Raw genomic sequence first — 18710 nt, 5'->3', positions numbered from 1 at the left:
CACGTTTATTGATTTGTACTTTCATAATGCAACAATCATACATAAATATTCTTAACTTATAAATTTTCATTGATGAAGAATTCAGAAGGACCTTTTTGTAGTTTAATCATGAATGAATTTCTTAAGGGTCAAGAATATAATTTTGTTGTTCTTGCAAATTTATTTTTCTCCTTCTAAATGTCGTTAGAGTAACAAATTAATAATAAGGAGAAGTGATTAACATTTGACCTTAGACAAGTAGATTGTCTCCAAAAAAATTATTTATGTTGTTGCAGTGTAAATTTTAAACAGTCTTAATATATTTAAAAATCATATTTATCATCGAAATTTTCACATAAATCTATTTAAAAAAGGAGTTATTCTAACCATAAAAATATAAGATTCTATATTTTTCATATACAAAAAAAATATAAAAAGTGATGTTTAGTCGCTACGTAAAAACATAAATCTAACAAGATAATTATATCATATAACATCTTATATGATAAACTATGTAAAATATAAAAACAATTAGATATCAATATATTTTATAATAATTATTTATATATTTACAATTTTTAAAATATGTGCCAATGTCAAATCATTTAATTTCATTAGAAATATTCTAAAAAACTACAATAATTTACTTTTTTTCTTTCTAATAGCAGTTATAGGAAAGATTGTTCAAAAAGATATAGAGATAACATAGGCCCAGGCGAAGCGCCACTAAATTACCTAGTGAAATAATATTATTGAACTTAATTTTCTTTCAATTAATTTGAATTTGAAAAGAATTTATGACTTAATTTGGAAATCTGAAGGGGTGCATAAAAAATGAATGACTATTATCTGTTCTGTTTTAAATTTTGAATGGTAGCATTACAATTAATAGGCTTATATCCTCCAATTTATGAACTTCAAAGTTGTACATCACAACCATGATAAACATATACTCATAGTTAATTAAAATAATATAGTTGTAATACACATAAATTATTTAACTAGAGGAATTTAAAAGAATGTATTGCTATCACAAAAGCTACTATGTTGGAGGAGGAAGAATCCTATGTGATTAACCAGACTATGGCACCAAGAGGGGTAAGCATATGACAATTGTGCAATAATGTTGATGTGTCGTACAATATTTTTAACTATAAATTAAGATTTTTCTCTCTAACATGCTACATTTATTTCTTTCAAGTTTTTAAGTAAATTATATTTTCTTTATTACCAAATTAATTTTTTTTAATCGTTATGTGTTATTTATTTTTTTGTTACTGGTCTAGATTGCCAACTAACCATTAACTTTAGTATATAAAGGTTGCTCGTTATTATTTAAGTTTGTTTGTAGATTACATATGCAAAATAAGGATATTATTATTTTAATAAGCGTCACAATGTGTATTGATAATATTTCAATCATGGTCATAGATATTCAATTTTATTTAAACTATGAATTCAGATGTTTCTTTCTTAACATATTTTTACATTTATTTTTATCAAATTTGTAAGTAAAAAAGATTATATAATTATTAACAAAATTAAATGATCTTTTGTGAATTGATATGAGTTATAAACTTTTCCGTTACCATCTTGATGGCAAAAATAACAATTAACTTTAGTAAATAAGGTTGTTCATTATTGTATAAATTAAGGTTGTTCTTTCTTTTTGTAGTTTGTTTACAACTTATATGCTTACTATTTTTTATTTTGCACCAAAATTAATTTAAGAACATAATAAATTATTTTAATACTTTAGAGCCAAAGGTAGAAATTCAAATAAGGCATCAACGCAAAAACTAAAATTTCAAAACGTATTTGAGGGTTTTCATGGGACAAGAACTTTTTCTTTGTTGAACCATATGAATAGGATAGACATTATTTATGTTTATAATTCAAATATAGAACAAAAAATATTCATAGGAATTCTTAAACTTATATACTCAATGATATGGATATACGCGCAAAGTGTGTACCAAGAAACTTGTTTAATATATATATACCTAAATGTATAACATCAACACTTATTTTTTTCATAAATAAATTACTGAGAGTTAAGTAATTTTGACTTTTAGTTTGTGATCTTACTTGATAATTCTTAATGTGAAGTAATGGAAAATATGGATATTTATAGTAGGAAAATTTTCATATATTGCAAAGAGAAAACACTTAATGAGCTTTCATATCTATAGTTAACCTAATTGTTGTAACATTTCGAAAATCTAAGAAGTAATCTCGAGCATAACAACAGAGTCTAAGGGTTAGAACACTTTTTAAAGGTCAAATATAATGTGTATAAGTTGTCTTAAAAGTTTTAGAATCAAAGTGTCAGCGTTCATGACGTCCAAAATCTAATTCAAGAGGTGCTAGTGTGCCTTAGACTATTTGACTAGGTTTTAGGAGTTAGAATTTAACTAAAATAGGTACTAATATGTCTAATACGTATTAAAGTCGGTTTCAGGTTGAAACTCTATGGTACGACTCTTAACGGACCAACCAAAGGGTCCTTGAAGTGGACCCAAATGAACCCATGTTTGAATGGAAGGGGAGAAATTCTATTCCCAGAGGCTGTATCATTTCTTGTTCAAAGACTTTAAAATGATCTCTAAGGGGTGTTTATATCCTATTGTAAGAGTCAATGCTTTATAGTCCGAAATTCCTCCCATTGAGTCGGTCCCCGTGATGAGCGAATTTACAAAAGTATTCCTCCCAAATGGGAAATTAATTTTGTATCGACTTGCTACCAGATACAAATCCCATTTCAGTTCCTCCGTAACGGATAGCTCCAGGCGAATTTAAAGAGTTGAATTCTCAACTTAAAGATTTACTACATAGGGCTTTATTTGGCATAGTGTTTCTTCATAAGGTTCTCAGGTATTGTTCGTGAAAATAAAGGATGGGTCACTTAGAATTTGTATCGATTAGCATTAACTCAACAAAGTAACAATTAACAACAAGTATCCTCTACCACGGACTGATGATTTATTTGATCAACTCCAAGGGCGAGTTACTTTTCCAAGTTTGAATTGAGATCGGGATATCACACTCTTAGGGAGAGAGATGAAGATATTCCCACGATGACCTTTCGGACTAGATATTTTCATTACGAATTCCTAGTAATGTCTTTTGGATTGACTAACACTCCATTGGCGTTTATTGATCTCATGAATAGGTTGTTTCAAAACTATCTTGATGCATTCGTGATTTCTTTTAACGATATTGTCGTATATTCAATGAGTGAGGGTAATCATATGGGGCATTTGAAGGTTCTTTTGCAAGTACTTAGAAAACCACAACTATTTTCCAAATATAGAAAATGTGAGTTTTGGTTGAGGCCGGTGGCTTTTATTGGTCATATTATCTGTTGTAAGGTTGTCGAGGTTAATCCAAGGAAAACAGAGATGGTGAAAAATTACCCTAGATCATTGAATCCAATCGAAATTAGGAGTTTCTTGGGCCTAGCGGGTAATTATAGGAGGTTTGTGGATGATTTTGCATCCATTTCTTCTCCTTTGACTACCTTGACCCAAAAGAGTGTGAAATATGAGTTGTTGTAAGCAGTTGAAAGAAGCTTCCATATTTTGAAAGATAGGCTTACTTCCGCTCTGTTATTTCCCCAACCAGAGGGTACAAGAGATGTGGTTTATTGTGATGCATCCCGAGTGGGCTTGGGGTGTGTTATTATGCAACATGGAAAAGTAGTAGCATATGCCTCAAGACAACTTAAGGTTCATGATCCAACTCATTAGTTTGAGTTAGCGGTCGTGGAGTTTGCTTTTAAAATATGTAGGCATTACTTTTATGGTGTTCATGTTGATGTGTATACGGACCATAAAAGTCTTCAATAAGCATTCACACAAAAAGATTTGAATCTTCGTCAAAGACGGTGGTTAAAATTATTGAAGTACTACAAAATGAGTGTTATCTATCACTCCGACAAGGATAATGTGGTGGCAGAAACTCTAAGTCGTTCGTCCACAGGAAGTGTGTCCCATGTGAATGAATTTAAGAGAAACCTAGTAAGGGATGTTTATATGATGGCTCTTTTAGGGGTTCAAATTTAAGATTCTCTAAATGGTGGTATTGTGGTATATCATAATTCCGAGTCGTTTTTGGTACTTGAAGTGAACTCGAAGAAACACCTGGATCCATTATTGATAAAGTGGAAAGAATTGGATCTTTGGAACATGTATGAGTCATTCTCCTAAGGGGGGATGTTTTTCTTAGATACAAAGGTAGATTGTGTGTGCCTAATGTCAATGATTTGAGAAATCGGATTCTTGAGGAAGCTCACGGAGATCGTTACTCTATTCATCCTGGTTCTACAAAGATGTATCATGACCTTAGGGAAGTTTTTTAGTGGGAAGGCTTAAATGGGGACATAGCAGAATTTGTTTAAAAATGTATAAATTGCAAACAAATGAAAGTCGAACACCAAAAGACAGGTGGTTTACTTCAAGAAATCCAAGTTACTTGGAAGTGGGAAGAAATTAACGTGGAATTTCGTGGTAGTTTTGCCTCAGACACAAAAGCAACATGACTTTATATTGGTTGTTGTCGTTAGTTTGATGAAATCCACTAATTTTATTCCCTTCAAGTCCACATACTCGATTGAGCATTATGCGAGGATCTTCATAGATGAGATTGTGTGTTGGCATGGTATTCCGTTATCCATCATATAAGATAAGGGTGCACGATTCATATCTACGTTTTGAAGGTCATTCAAAAAAGGGTTGGGTACCAAGGTGAAAGTAAGCACTATTTTTCATCCCCAAATGGCTGGTCTAGTGGATATTACTATTCAAACCCTTGATGATATGCTTAGAGCTTTTATAATTGATTTCAAGGAAAATTGGGATAAACACTTTCCTTTTGTTGAGATTTCTTACAACAATAGTTACCATTGATCTATATCTATGGCTCCTTTTATGGCCTTGTATGGTAGGAGATGTAGATTTTCAATTGGATTGTTTGACGTGGGGAAGTCTTCACGTTTGGATCCCGAATAGATTAATAAGACATAGGACAAGGTTCATCTAACAAGGAATCTCTTGAAAACAGACTATAGCTAGCAAAAGTCATATGCTTACCATAGGTGAAGAAACTTAGAGTTTGAAGAAGTTGATAAAGTGTGCCTAAAAATTTTACCTATAAAAGGATGGTGAGATTTTGCAAGAAAGGGAAGTTGACTCCTCGTTATGTGGGTTATTATAAAATTTGGCCAAGGGTTGGCAAGGATATATATGAGTTGATGTTACCTAGTGAATTGTCTTTGTTGCATCCGGTGTTCCATGTTTCCATGCTTAAAAAGTTTACCGCTAATCCCGAGTCCATTCTTCCCATGAGGGTCTACGTGTACAAGAGAACCTCTCTTATGAGGAGGTTCCTATTGAAATCTATAATAAACAAGTTCAGAGGTTAAAGAACAAGGAGGTCACTTCCGTAAAGGTTTTATGGAAGAACTACCTAGTTGAGAATGCAACAAGGGAGGCCGAGGTCGATATGAAGTCCTTTTACCCTCGTCTATTTGAAAACTAAAGTTAGCTGTTCCTATTAATAGTGAAAATAATAATTTTTTTTATGTTGCCTTGATTTTTTGAAAATAGTTAATTTTATGTTTTTATTTAAAGGAAGTACAGTGATTTATGCCGATTGAAATGAATGTTATCAATAAAATGCTCTTTTATTTGATTTGAACTTATATGGTCTATTTTGGTATATTGTGCCTTCATGATTTTTATTGAAAATGTTGATATGTTGTTTCAAGAAAATTTTGGCATAAGTGAATAAGCAAGTAATGAATGTTGAACTGCTATGAGTTGAAAATGATGTTTTTAGTTGCATGGAGTAAAAGGTCATGTATTTATGTTTATTTTAATTGTAACTCACGTTTTGATATTTTGTTGTTGGTTGGTCTTATAATCTTGAGTCTATTCTGTCCTTTTTAAGAATTTTAGTGTCATTCTGGTAGGAATTTCCTAGGGGATAATATAACACTCTGAAAGTCTCAACCATAATCTAGAATCTTACATGAGTGCCTAAGGGTTTGGACACTGTGTTAAGGTCAAATATAATTTTTATAAGTTGTCTAGGAAGTTTAAGATTCAAAGCGTCAAGAAATGTCCATGACGTCCAAAAACTAGTCCAAGAGTTGCTTCAGTGCCTTAGCCTATTTGACTTGGTTTTAGGAGTCGTAATTGAATGGAATAAGGTAGTAAAGTGTCTAATACATATTAAAATCAGTTTAAGGTTGAAACGTTCGGATATGACTCCTCAATTACTAACCAATGTGTCATTGCGGAGGACCCTTTTGTTTGGTTAAAAGTTCCTAAAAGATAGTGCCATGAATGATTGCTAACAAACGGGGCATAAGCAAATAGACGTGGTGTAGATGGACACCGTCGATGGTCCCTTTTTCAATTTTGTGAGGGTTTATTTTGGCAAGTGTATGAAAAAAATGACAGATGTGCAGCAAAGAAGGGACACTAGCTGTCGACTGACCTACAACTGTAGGTCGGGGTCTCGTATATTCGGTCACTATTTTGGCTTCCTTGTTATAATTAGTATAATTAATTAATTAGGTGGTTATTTAATTGTTTATAGGTTAAGGGTGGTCTAAATAAGTTAGTTAATGACCTATAGAAAGCCCCTAACATAATTAAATTAACACAACCCTCATATTTACCAAAACCCAACTGCTCTTCCTTCACTCTTCTTTCTGTCTTCCAAATAGAAGATTTTCATTGAAGGGATAGGTAAGGGTATAATTTCATCAAAGGGGTTGTTTCTACATCATTCTCCATCAATTAACAAGGTATGGGATTCCTTTCACCAAAAGGTTTCTCCAAATTGATTTCAATAAGATGAGTTTCAAGTGGGTTTTCTTCTATTACGAATTTGATATTCTAAATTTCTTTTGTTTATGATTTATTTAGTTAATTATGATTATATAATTATGTATTAAGATTCAATTATGCTAGTTCTTCATGATTTAATCTATGTTATGAAGTAGATTATGAATTTTCCTAAATCCCTAACCCTAGGCTATGAACTAGTGATGAATTGTTTTGTAGTGATTCAAATGACTTCATTATTGTGTTGATTACTATATCGTGATGATACTACACTCATTGTTGGGTTGATTTGGATGGTTGACGGTAAAACCTTGATGATGGCTTGTCAACGACATTAGGGTAAGTCTTGTGATCTCAATCCTTAACTTAAATTATGACTACTTCTGTTTAGTGATGAAGTAATATTGAATTATACCTTATGATAAGATTGAATAGCGTTGGTATGATGTTGAATTGGAATGTCTTGAATTATGACTTGTGAGTTGTAGGATATATTCTAATGATATAAGCATGGTAATGACTTACCTATGTGCGTTATTATAATGTGAATATATAAATGTGCTAACCTCACATGTGTGAATTGAAATTAAAGGACAATACCCATGCAATTTATATTGATCTGTGATGATGATTATATAAAGAGTAGACCCTGTGACCTAAACTAATCTTTGATAAAAATGAATGTCTTAAAGACATTTTATAAAGGGACTATACCTTAAAGCCGAGTGATCTTGAAGTTAAGGGGGTGGAACCTTCACTAGGTTTGTAGGTAGTATTCACCACAGTGGATAGTCTCATGTCCCAAAAAGGGCATAGAGTTATATTTTCCAATAAAAGCCTCCAAGTTCCATAAACTATGTTGCCTCTGTAGGATTGCTAGCTAGGTGGATATCCACCTAGATGCTATGTTCATGTTTGGTACTGCTTTGGCAGGTAATGCATCTTCCATCGGTGTATGGTTTTACAACAGTGGATTCCACTATTAACTCTTATAGTCTATGTCGGTTAGCGCAAGTGTTCCGAAAAGTAATATGAAGTAATGAAGTAAGCACTTACTAGAGTGACTTAAGAGGATTGACTTAGCCTAGGTAAGGAAATGTCGCTCTACCTATGCCTTACATTAGTTTACCTTGAGGGAAGCCATAGGAGGTGGTTATTCTGTTACCTAATGTATATATTATGTATATGTTGACTTTACATGTTATTCATTCTATATGATGTTAGTTTCTTATGAGCATGTTGTCGGTCTATATTACTGAAATACAATAATGGTTACTCTTGATGTTATGATGTGTGAAGTTAGGCAATTCTTGTGGTCTTTGATTTGGATTACATGATTGAGTGAGGTTAGTGGGCTTTGATTGGTCATTGGACTTGTGGACTTGATAATGGTTTGTGGGTAAGGGTCTAGTATGTGTTGAAATGTTATGAAGTTCTTATATATTTCCTTGTGGTTATAATATGATGATTGAAGTTATTTGTCTATACATATGTTGACTTGACTTAGTATTGTTGACCTTTTGTGGAATATGACATTTCCTTGATTATTATGTGTTTTAATGGTTAAAGTAATTCCTCAAAGTGCGTAAATGGGGTTTTCACAGTAACTTGCATGTTTTCAAAAAATTGTCCCTTATCTAGACTAATTTCTATGTTGTGTGTGCATCGTTTCCATACCTAGTACAAGCTATTTGCTAACCCCTATTTATCCCATTTCCAAAATATTTTCGGTACCGTATGTTGACGAGGTTGAGGCCATTGAATAAGACTTGGATCCTCATTCTCCAAGTTGGGTAGGTCCTCACTACTTCGAGCACAATGCCATTTTCTTGCATTGGATGTTGATTAGTTTTAAAGTCATTTTGTTCATTCTCTTTCAATTGAGAACTATGATTATGTAACCTATATGTAGCTTTTATATTATTTATGTATGGTCTATGCCCAATTTTTATACTCTTGTTTAGATGGTTTTGATATGAGACATCCATTTTAAGACTATATTGTATACTATATATATGTGTACTAGAAAAATAGAAGACTATATAATCTTCTTATACGAAGGGTCTATGTATACTCGATATGAATATATTTTGTATATGCGAGAGGTGAAAGTAAAACTCACAATGTAGTGTAGATGAAAAGTTTTAAATTTTCTGCAATTTTTACCTATTATTTTAATGATGAATGCTAAGAGGCTAGTCTTAGTCCTCTCCGAGGACGAAGACATCGTTTAAGTCTAGAGGGTTCTCCCTGGATGAGAGAATTTCACTATATAGGTATAATTTTTTTTGTTATGGGACCAAGAAGTGATATAGTAATTTGGAAATTCCAACAATAATTTTTTATCATCACTCATCATAGAGAACGAGAATAACCTCAATCTCGTGGACGCATGTGAGATGTTTTAAAACACAAATGGTGTACACACCTCCACAAAATTTCAAAGGTGTTCTTGGAGGTCCTCATGAGTTAAACCTCTCAAACATTCCTCTTTGTTGGAGCAATTGTAGTTACAAAACAGTTACATGAATCACTCTCCTCTTGGTTATGGGAGGTATCCGAATGACTCCCATAGTTTGGAAAATATTCACGTGCATAGCTTTCAAATCACCTATATCATTTTGACTGTAGTGACTATCATTTTCATTATCATGGTCACTCAATGTATTAGACCTGCAACTCAACCAACAACAACCCAAAATAATAATTTACTAAAACTAAGTAAATTAACAACCTAATTTCACAAATGAATTCTTAACCACCAGTATCAAGTCACAACACCATTTTTGTAACACTGATATGTACTCTCTAAATTTATTAAAAGACATTGTTCGTATCATTAAAAATACCTAACTATAGTCGAAATCGGGACGTTTCTCTTAAGTAAATCATTCACTCATGATATCTTTAATGAGGTATTACAATGTGGTTATTATCACAACATGACTCATAAGTTTATTGAAGTTATCGGATCTTTAGAAATCTCGTGTGGCATGGCGTAACTTTTCTCTTTCAATCAAGGACGTTTTCACATAAGAACTTGTGCTCTTTACTTTAAGCATTTACTGTTTTTTCTATTATTAATACAATCAAGGAACCTTATCTATTAGCTCGTGGAGGATTCATTAAAGTCAACAAATGTAAAGTCTATCATTTCATGGAGAACCAAGTGGACTTTTTTTAGATAAACTTTATGCCCTCGGTGGTTAAAACCTCTTATTTCTTTAAAGATCTATAAATAAAACAAACAGAGGGGGACGATATCCTAAACCTCTGTTAATAAGCATTAATATATAGCCTTGAAAAAATCTCATATACAACAAAAACATAAGAAAGACAGATCATAGTTAGTGACTCAGAATCTTTTTTTTGCATGTCTTAAGCAGGACATCACAATGACATTAATGGTGTATATACCAGATGCATATTTTGGCAAATCTTTAGGATCAAATATCAACACTTACTTTCAATATATATAATATTTAGCTAGTACATCTGCCACTTGATTCCCCTCTATGAAGCAATGTCGACCTATCACATTAGCCTCCAAATTTATTCTTCTAGTCTCCATAATAGCATACCATAGTATCCAGGCTATTTTAGAATAATCCTTAATCATATTTGCAATAACAAGGAAATCACATTCTAAAATAAAGTTTGATAATTACCTCAGTCATATCATATGCTCTAGACATATCCCCTTAAATGAACACATTGCCTATGCCATTCTTCTTTTAATACCATGATTAATTTCTTGCGGTAACAAAATATTTTCAGTAATCAATGTACAATGTACAAAGCCAGATTTGTTTCCAAAAATAATCATAGGAAGAATTGTGTCCAGTACATCATTTAATATCTTGGAATAAATCTTATTAGTAAAGTTACTAAGGTCAATAGGCCGTATATCAGAAAATAATCCGGATTATTAACATTATGAATAAGAAGTAGAATACAACTTTGTCAACTCCGCCCCATGAAAATAAATTTGAACAAAATCAACCACTTCCTTTATATAATGCACCAACCAGTGATAGCACTCAAATTACCGTCAAAATATGTTAAAAAAGTAAGAGGTTGTTAGCAACAAAAATACCCAATAAGTGTCAGGGTGGATCCCACAAGAAACAATTTGTCGGCAATTGGAAATACGTGTGGTAAAAAAATAATGGATTTGGGCAAAGATACTATCAAACAAAGTATACATGCGAATTAAAAATTTAGCTGTTCAATCCATTCTCCACGATCCATTGCAATTCAAGACCTAAAATAATCATAGATAGTCTTAATCATTATAAATAAACACTAATCTCCAAAATAGTATTGTCTGTTTCTAGAATAGAACATCAATTTCATATACACAATTACACCTATAATTCTAACAATATATAACAAGGAATGGAGAAGAAAACAAGAGATTATACTATTTGTCACCCAATCTTCAAGCCCAAATATGAATTTTCAAGCAACTTACCTTCAATATATTTTCCCAAAAATATAAACCACAATATTCTCTCTACTCTAAGTTTCTATCAAATGTTCTCTCTTCCTATTGATCTTTTTACCTCGTTTTCACTTGTTTTCTTCAAATTTCTTCTAAGTAAACCCTACATTCATTTTCCTTCAAATATTATTTAAACCACATTAAAAGCACCAATTATTAACTAAAGCAAGCCAATATAACTAAGAAAAGAGCCTCAAATGAGTTAAAATCCACCTTAACACGTTTGAAAGAAAATTCCCCCAAATCCATCAAGACAAAGAGAACTATTAGGATCCATTCGAAGAACTGTATTATCAGCTTCCTCTTTATAAGGATTTTTTGTGAGATCATCATTCTCATTTTGGGTAATAAGTTTCTCAATGAATTCCATACCTAGGGGGTTGGTTTGTCCATCTGATTTAGTAAGATTATTCTCAAACAGATTTAAAGCCTCATCAGATTTTTGTTGGTCACTCTGTTGCATATTACTTAGCTGTGAAGTAGTTCTCGCATATCAAAAAGTATAGAAGTTCAATATGTCATTTGAGGCTCCGATGGTGATATTAAAAGCATGGAATCCATGTCAAAGAATATAACAAACAGCTATACTTTCCTCAAATATTCAAAATTCTTCTTGGCCAACCCTTAATTTGTTATTGAGAACAAGATGAGAAGCCGTAGAACATTAATAAGTGGTTCCTGCGTATGAACACAAAGAATCTGCATTTACCTAGTGAGGAAAGAGTAAGCAAATAGAACATGAAAACCTTCACCTCGAAAGAAAAGGAAAAGGGTAAAGACAGACCCCTTCCCCACTCTTGCACTTCTAGCTCATGATATATACCACTTTTTTCCTATCATCATTTCCTCTAATGGAAAATCATTTCCTGAAAATCAATGAGTCTATAAAATCAAAATTTCAACGAATTCAATAGTAACAATATATTTCTCATGAATTCTACAGATGGCAATACAACTGTAGATTACAGTGCAAGACATGAGTTGATAATATTGGAGGCATTTTTCTCTACGTGGTTATTTTATGCACTAAGAGTAGCATTTATTGAGAAAAATTCATCATATTCTCTCTAGGTTGGTACGATGTGGAGTGGCCAAGAGTGATATGCAGTTGTATATGCTGGTTTTCCTACTAATTGAATAATAATGATGTTTCTTTACCATATAATAAAAAGATAAAAAAGGGAGAATGGAGTATTGGAGCACACCCTAGCTTATACACAATAAAATACTACACAGCATCATATAATGCATGCAAAGGATTTTTCTTGCCAACAAAAGGTTGACTTGCATTTACAGTTCTCCAACATTAGACTCCAAGAACTTGGTGCAACAGAGATTTCTGAGTACCATTTAATATTTAAAAGATAGCTGAAAGGTGGATATGCTCTAAAAATACCAAAGTCATCAATCATTCGAATGAAAATTTTAATTTTACTCACATATAATAGATTTTATCCTCGACAAGAGTTTTCTCCATATCAATTTGTCAAAGGAATAAAGGTTTGGATGTAAACGTAGTTAAATGCTTATCCAGATTTATGTTTCTCTGGAACAGAAAGTCAATAATGTCATAACATTGTTAAAATTATTACGATTGTTGTAGAATCTTACATTAGCAATAACTCTTACTGCCATTTTTGGCAATGAGTTAAGCTCAATGACATAATCCTTCAATTTGGAGACAGTTTGGTTTTGCATATAAAACAAAATGTAACACAGAAGTCAATTATTGAACTACCAAAGCTAAGACATGCACATCTATAATTATTGACTAACCGTGGTCTGCATTTCTTTTTTATCTTGCTTCATGGAAATTGCTTTTGACGTATAACTTGCAGTCACACTGCAAATGACATTTAAACAAATAGAAGACTTAGCAAAGTTCATGAGAAATTAAATTTTATGATAGGACATGGAAGATTCATATGTATGATGAAGTCACGTAGACTGTTGTTAAAAAAATTGAAGAGAAAATAAATCAACCTGGACGACTACTTGAATTAAGGGGAACCTTTATTTTCTTGCCTTCTTGCTGAAAACCCATAATATGATAAACTAGCATGAACTTTAAACATAATCCAAAGATTTTGTCTCATCTTCAGCAAATAATACATGAGGTCACACATCAATCTTATGTGTTTTAGAACTACATTATATGAAATATAATGAGACAGGAGACAGGGAATGGCTGAGTGAAAAGAAAGAAGGCATGCTACCTCCCAAAAGTATGGCAGTATTTATATCAGGCACACTCATCTGTTGTAAAAGAGAAAATTGATATTAATTTATGACAATTATGGTGCACACCGTGATTTTGAAATGTAATTTTTTAACACTTATTTAACTATACTAAAACAAAAAAAAAGATTCAACCAAATTTGAAAATAACGGTGTCGCGCAAAGCACGGAAAACCTATTGTCACAAATTAATATCAATTTGCTCTTTTACAGAAGATAAGTGTAGGTAAAATTGTCCGTGCTTCGCGCGGCACCGTTATTTACAAATTTGGTTGAATTTTTTTTAGTTTAACAGTAGTTAAATAAGTGTTAAAAAATTACATTTTCAGTTACACCTATGCAATGTCGCAGTGTAGTAGGTTTGTTTTTCTGGAGCTTTAAAATGCAATTGGTTGATGGAGTTATTCATATCTTGGTGAGTAGGGGTAGGTACCATATAACTTTAAGACCAAAAATGTGGATCGACATATGGCACATAAACATTTATTGTAAGGGAAGTATTTTTTGCAATACTTCCGTACCATAACAGACATAAACACCATATGATATACAAATTAGCCATTGTTGGCCATGTAAAGTTTTGCAACTAACAAATAGACCCTACTTGATAAAAGTAATAATATTAAGGTCCCTAGCATAGAAAAAGCCTCTATCTTGCCCTTTTTATGGTGCATCGTCACTCTATCTATTGTCGTCTATGAATAAGTTTTTTCTCTTCTTAGACTTTCTCGAATAAACTCTTCTTTTTGAAATGGAAGCCTCCCATCCACTCAAAATTTCTTTTTGAGTATTCTGTGTTTTATCCTCTCTCATAGTCTATTAGTTCAGGTGAATCGACCACTATTCTTTTTCTTGTATGTAAAAATAGTTAATGATGAATTTTCCAGAAGATGAATGATGTACCTATCAGGAGAAAATGTATTAGAAGCATAATAACTCTGTAGCATTTTACCTTTTTGTCATTGCTTATGGGGTGCTGAATCCTAATTCTTCATATGCACATAAACTTGTGTGACTGTATCATCTTCCGACACCTCATTCAAATTGAAATTTCTCAATTTTAGTTTGAAGACCAAGTCCATCCCGCATAGACTGCAAATATGGGACGGTACATCAGTCTCACTTTTGGACTATTGTTTAACCAACTTGTGATCAAAAGTAATCAACAATTGTTTCTTTACAACCCTATAAAACAGGATCAAAGTAGTCTTCACACACACACACAAACACACGCGCGCGCGCACACGCATACGCACACGCACACGAACACGCACAAGCACACGCACACGCACACATACACACATACACGAAAACACACACACCCGCACCTGCACCCCCGCACCTGCACATGCGCAAACACACCCCACACACACAAGCGCGCGCGCGCACACACACACACACACACACATATATATATATATATTACAGTAGCATTTTGATTCAATGCCTTGCGCTTTTGGTGCGAAGGATTTATTATAGTACTTACCTCTATGTCGGTACTCTAGTTAGAATCTACTAACCCTACAATAGTCATTCGATTTTCAAACATAACTTTTGCAATGTTAATGTTACTTGCATTTGCAGTGTCAATAGTATGGACATCAACTGACTTTTTTGAGAACTTATGAAGCAATGAGGTGATGTTATACATTTTAATAGAACATAATTTTTTCTTGATGTGGTGGTGGCAAAATTTAGTTTAACTATTATTGAAAAACTAAACCTATTTGTAAGAATGTCCTTTATTTCTTGACTATTAAAACTTTCCAGTATGTTGAGAAGAAATACTTAATTTTGAATTCTTTAGAGTTGTAGTAGTAACGATCACAATGTATGGTCTGAAGTGGATTGGATATACATAGGGGTAAAATATTTTCTTTTGATCCTCCCACAATGTTATTCTTGCTTTGATAGTCATGTCCTCACTACAAGCGAATTATATGTTTCCTCTTTGGGATGAATGAATTTGAATGTAATGTAGATGAGATAAGAATATTACGAATTGGTAAGAATGTTTATGTCGCGTTTCTTCCACTTTCAACTTATACTCTCTAGATCACCGATTCAATGTAAGCATCCAACTACATCTACAATTAAGGAGGAAAATTATTAATTGTATACATTGGAGACCGTGTGTAATACAAATGACAATGATTGATGTTCCTTATCGGACAATGATGTTGTTGTGCGGGGAGAGAATCATCACTGATTGGATACAATTTGCAGAGATTTGAATAGTATCATTCTGTATTTTTTCGATGGCAATTATCCGCAAGAATGATATTTTAATATTTGAATGCACTGATATGTATTAAAATGTCACGACCCAACCCGGTGGGCCGTGACTAGTGCCCGTTTTGGACACCCACATACAAACCTGCTAAGTATAACCAACTGAAACTAAGACAATATGGAATTTAATCAAATCAAGCCAACCCCAACGTCATATATATATAAAGTGGACCTGTCTCATAAGGAGTCATAACCATTCAACCATAACAGCATACGCGAGCCGGCAAGGCCGCCACTATTCAAAGCATAATAACATACGTAAGCCGACAAGGCTGCCACTACACAATACACAATGATGTACGCAGCCGACAAGGCTGCCCCTGTACAAGCGGACATCCCGAACAAACAATGTCCAGACCATTATCCAAAACATATATATAAAACCCACATAATGTCCACAGACCTCTAAGAGTACAGTAGTGAAAATCGCAGGACAGGGCCCCGCCATACCCATAGACGAGCAAAAGACTATATAAAAAGTTATGTACCAAAACAACTGGGCTCCAGAACAGTGGAGCTCTCCCAATCAGCAGAGTAGATATCCTAGGCGGGAGGATCACCGAACTGTGCGTCTACACCTACGGGCATGAAATGTAGGCCCCTGAGGAAAGGGGGGTCAGTACGGACAATGTACTGAGTATATAAATCATAAGGTAAAGATGATAGGATACCAATATGGCAAGTCGAAACAAAATATCGATACACATATACCCTTTTAAGTGAAAATCATGCATATATTTAACATATAAGGTGCCCAGCTTCCCTAGTAAGGGGCTCGGAAAAATAATCATCACGTCATCTTCGTCGTCATCATCATCATGACCATCCTCATCACCAATCATATATATAATATACGTACCCGACCCTCTAGTGAGGAACTCGGTGACATATGCAAGAAACTCCGCAGGAACATTACCCGGCCCGGGACTCGGTGAAATAATAAATGACTCTATGCATGAGCAGAATATTATGAGCAACCATATGCAATTAAAATCATTTCTTATAACTCAATAGAACAATCAACGTGAACCAGCAAGGAGTATTACCAAAGATTAATGTTTTATCAAGAATATGAACCTTTAATACGATATGGAAACGTAAAATATCAATGACTCTAAGAAGCATTACCATAGATATTAGATATCATCATAGACTTAGACATAGCCAATATATAGAGGAATAATTGTGGAAGCAAGAATATACGTCACCTAGACGCTCTAGAGGTAAGTATCAAACTTGTCCGTTATTCGCTTATTTTTAAAAGTCATGCCAAACAAAGAAAGAAGGGACATCGTTACATACCGTATAATCAAGCCGCACGTCCAATATTTACTGCTCAAGCTATTAATCTATAACAAGAAACAATCGTGCCGCAATTAGATAAACATCGCGCTTTACTTTCTTGTAAGCTAGCTAATAATCTAACAAAAATTCGGCAGCACTTCCCCTATTTTCCTTACTTCGTCCCAATACGACAACAACCCAAATTATCCACACCAATACCAATAACACATATAACCCAACGAATCATATTAAACAGCCCCCTCCCCAAAATAGTTCCGTCTAGGCAACCATAGCAGCGAAGCAACGACACACCGAGCGATAACTCATTTTATAATTCGCAACATATCTACCTTATCGTATTCAAACTTTGGAGTATATACTCATAATAACATTTATCATATACATAATGCCAAAACAGAATTTTCCCGCAGTTTGCTTTAATCAAAACAGCCCAAACACCAACACGACACCACTAATAATCCAATTATGGTTTCCGTTCATACTTAGTACATTACTAAAACAAACTTCCTAAGCTACTGGTCACGCCCCCTTCTTAAAATTAATGGATAATTAACAATGGTATTCTAAATAATTAACACATCAAACAAGGAGACTACTAACCAAATTATTTGCAGCTGCTGGCCAAGAGTTGCAGGGTAGGTTTCTCCATTTCCATGACTGCCTAAAACAAGTCGTGAAGAAGAAGATGATATGCAGCAATGCATTTCACCACTTTATTTAGCATAGTGTTGATTTCTCCACCTCATTTAATAGTATGAAGTGGAGGCAGCCCCCGTCTACACCTGTCCACTAAAGCCAGCTCATAATCTGATCTTTTTAATTTTTGCCTTGAGTGGTGGGGCCCACAAGATTAAATATTAATTAGCCAACAATTATGAGTGGTGGGGCCCACTGGATTAAATTAATCCTAATCAGCCACTAATTAATCCCTCACTTAAAGTTAATGGCACTTACATTATCCAAATCATACTTAATATCACATTTGGAATTAACATCCTTGCCTAATAGTTCTTTAATCACTTGGAACTTAAAATAAAATCTCATTCCCTGGACTTACGTCTACTAGATCATGATGCGCACTACGTATAAAAAATATACGAGGCATAACATAAAAAGTTATTTATGAAACATTGAAGTTTATGATAATTATTTCACAACATTTGCTCAACTTATCTTGGAACTTGTTAATTTGATTATTCCAGATTACCATGTGCATCAAAGTTCCATGTTAAAAGTAAATGTGAAAGAAAGTTTGAAATAAGAAATTTCACAATGTTGTATAAATTGAATATAAATCAATGTTTGAAATATGTAAATTAACAATTCTGTATATAAAATGAATATGAATGATGCAATACCTTTTGGAAAGGGGAGTAAATATTGGTTGTTTCCAATTGTTAAAAGGTATCATTCCGCATATAAGTTGTGTCGTTTTTGAGACAGTCTGATTGTTGGGGCCGAATAATTTCTATACTATTTGTGTTGTTTGGGTTGAAGTGTTGTTTAATGTAGGAGTTCTTAAAGGGAAAGGTATTCCT

This window comes from Solanum lycopersicum, chromosome 1 (assembly GCF_036512215.1).
Source record: "Solanum lycopersicum chromosome 1, SLM_r2.1".
NCBI lineage: Eukaryota > Viridiplantae > Streptophyta > Magnoliopsida > Solanales > Solanaceae > Solanum > Solanum lycopersicum.
Note: the sequence above shows the minus strand (reverse complement) of the source record.